At 46.3% G+C, this 3,223-nt stretch overlaps 1 long non-coding RNA gene across 1 annotated transcript; it reads right to left on the reverse strand.

Moving 5' to 3' along the window:
- Positions 1 to 2,431: 2,431 nt before the first annotated feature.
- LOC141725225 (uncharacterized) lies at positions 2,432 to 2,913 on the reverse strand. The gene is made up of 3 exons (XR_012577078.1): positions 2,839 to 2,913; positions 2,717 to 2,757; positions 2,432 to 2,635 (listed from the first exon to the last, which is right to left on the reverse strand). It is a non-coding gene; the product is annotated as an uncharacterized LOC141725225 (long non-coding RNA).
- Between the last annotated feature and the right edge of the window lie 310 nt (positions 2,914 to 3,223).

The raw sequence follows: 3,223 nt of genomic DNA on the forward strand, positions 1-3,223 counted from the left end.
AAAACACAGGAGCCACAATGGGGGTAGGGAAGGGCAGGGGATATCTTTATTAGGGGGGATTTTACTGGATTGAGTGAATGATTTTATTTATACATCACCAAAATACATTTAAACAGTGTACACAAATGTAAATACAAATAGAAGCCATACACACACTGGTACAAGTCAAATTGCAATACAGAGCAATACAGAGCAATACACAGCAATACACAGCAATACACAGCAATACACAGCAATACACAGCAATACACAGCAATACACAGCAATACACAGCAATACACCATATAATCAAAATAAAAAAAGGTTAATTTATGATTACAGGAAACCCAAAACAACAAAACCACAGAGAAAACTACATTCATCTACCACACACACTCCCTTCAGATAGCACAAAACCTCACCATCCCTCTCATCACAACTGCTAAATTACACCCCAGAAATCAGTGGTCCTTGGGAACGTGGTTCCCGGGAGCCTGCAAAAAATCCTCCTGCCTGACGAAAACCCCGGTCCCTGGAGGGTCCGCGCCCAAACTTTGGCGATGAACGTCGCCTCGCGGACCGACCGGGACCGAGGGAAAAAAAACCCAGCCGGGGGGAAAAAAAAAAAAACCCCCCGGCTGGGGATTTTTTATTCTAAATTTAAAAATGAGTTGAAAAACCTGCAAAACCAAAAGCCATATACACAAGGGTAAATCCAGTCAGCATGCGCTCACACACGCAGGAACGAGGGGAGGCAGACAGACACGCTCGCTTGCTCCCACACACGCCCGCACCCTCTTCCGACTTACACGCTCGCTGCGGCCCTTACTCACGACTCTGAGGAACGTGCTTTGACGCATCTTCTCGCTGCTGCTCCTTGACTTCAAATGGTAGATTCCAGGGTAATCGGTAGCCTCGGGGACCTGTGAGACGACAGGAAGGGATCAATGAGCGGGTATCTGACAGCTAGGACTTGTCCCCACTCTGGACCTATAAATTTCCTACCCAAAATCCCACAAGACACAGATGAACAGTAAAGCTTTTATAACTGTTCTACCTAACTGTGACTACGTGCCAGGGCAAGGCAGCTCCGATCATAATTGGTACAATATAAATACACACAATATAAGCTGACGCATACATTGCAAGTGTACACATAGGGTAAGTACACAGAATGTAAGGCGACGCATACAGTATAAGTACATACAGTATAAGCCAGCATAGGTACATGCAATCTAAGTACAGACAGCATAAGCCAACACAGGTACATACAATGAAAGTACACACAGCATAAGCCATCACAGGTACATACAATATACACCAACAGAGGTACATACTATGTAAGTACATACAGCATAAGCCAACACAGGAACACACAATATAAGTACATAGAGTATAAGCCAGCATACGTACACACAATATTGGTACATACGGTATAAGCCAGCATAGCTACATGCAATCTAAGTACAGACAGCATAAGCCAACACAGGTACATACAATATACACCAACACAGGTACATACTATGTAAGTACATACAGCATAAGCCAACACAGGTACACACAATATAAGTACATAGAGTATAAGCCAGCATAGGTACACACAATATTGGTACATAAAATAGAAGCCAACATAGGTACATACAACATAAAGCAGGACTTAGGATAGCTATCTGCAAGATTAATTTTTGAGACCTATATCCTTTGAGAAGATGGAACCGATAGAACTACTGAAGTCACCTGAGGAAGGATTAAGATGCTCCCACTAGAAGTCCAAGAGAATGGCATGGAAAAAAGGCACTACCAAAGCTGGTAGTGAGAAGGAACATGGATAACATCTTCTGTAACCCTTCCTGGCTCAAAGAGTAAAAAGGTAAAAATGCCGGAATAAGGAATATCCGGAAAGGAACGTGAGTAAAATAAGAGCGACATGGCACGGAGTGGTGCCCACAAAGGGTCGAGATGTAACAAAGGCCTGTGACGTGGAAGAAGATGGACGCACGCTATGTAACACAGACACAGACGATGTAACAGACATGGATGACCTAACACAGAGACAAGTGGCAACTTTCCACTTAGGGACCTGAGATTCCTAGCGCAAGATGAACCAGAGGCTGATGACTCCAAAGGAAAGGAAGCCCTATGACAATAGCGTGTGTTAATGAAATGTAACTCATTAAAAGCACTCAGTGCCAAAGCAGTTGAGAAGATGCTCAAGAGGCTCAGCGAGCCTAGAAAAGGAAGTGGACGGCCGAGTGATCGTAGCTATAGCTGCAGACCCGAAGGTGAGCTCCTGGGGAGAAAGATCCGTGACGAGGCCGAGTCGAGGAAGGCTGACGACGCAAAGTTCGTGACGCTGTGGAGAGGGGTCGGAACTGCCCTGCCCGGCAAAGGCTCTGATGAAGCTGAAGAGAAAGCCTCACCCTTTACTTCCAGAGGACCCATGCCGCTACAGACCTCTCCGCTAAGCTAACATGAAACGGCCCCCTGTGATACTAAAGGTTTTTCCCCTTCCCCGACCACTGGCCCCGACACTTAGCTTTCGCATGAGGAGGGGACAAAATCCATCCTCGGTTGGACGTGGATGTGGAGGCTTTCTCGATGTGTGTGCTTTGGCGCTGCCGTTTCCGAGCTTTGGCTAAGAGCCTCCTCAGAGTACCTAATACAAAACAGAAAAAGTGACTATTGTCCTCAAAACCGGTAATCCCCGGGAGTGCTATGCACCACCACCCCAGCTCACCTCAAGTCTCGCTTTGAATCCGGAAGGGGCGCAGAAGATACCTGCAAAAACAAAAGGCGCAGGCTTAGCGTGCTGCTGCATAACACTCGCCTAAGAGTCGGCCTGCCTAAACCCCAACTCACCTGCCCTCCTGTGTTCCTTGGCATGCCTAGGGCAGGGAGACAACCTGGAAAGAAACAGAGGAGAAAAGCATGCTGAGATACTGTGAAAACACAACATCCCTACCCTGACAAGGATGCCAGAGCAGTACCTTAAGCTTGCACCCACCTGGCATGGGCGTGCTCGGCCAAGATAGATTGCAAAGGGGCCACCTAAAACAAAAAAAAAAACAAGTGGACATACTTAGACCAGCATCAGAAACTGAGACTACAGCAATAAAAACTGCTTCAGTATGCTACTCAATGCTCACCTTGCCCACTCAGCCTTGACTACAGCTCTCACCCTTGAATTCCTAAAAAGAGAGACAAAGAACACTACGGTGACACATATCAATTATACTCCCTCTAC

This window comes from Zonotrichia albicollis, chromosome 1 (assembly GCF_047830755.1).
Source record: "Zonotrichia albicollis isolate bZonAlb1 chromosome 1, bZonAlb1.hap1, whole genome shotgun sequence".
In the NCBI taxonomy this organism is placed as follows: Eukaryota; Metazoa; Chordata; class Aves; order Passeriformes; family Passerellidae; genus Zonotrichia; species Zonotrichia albicollis.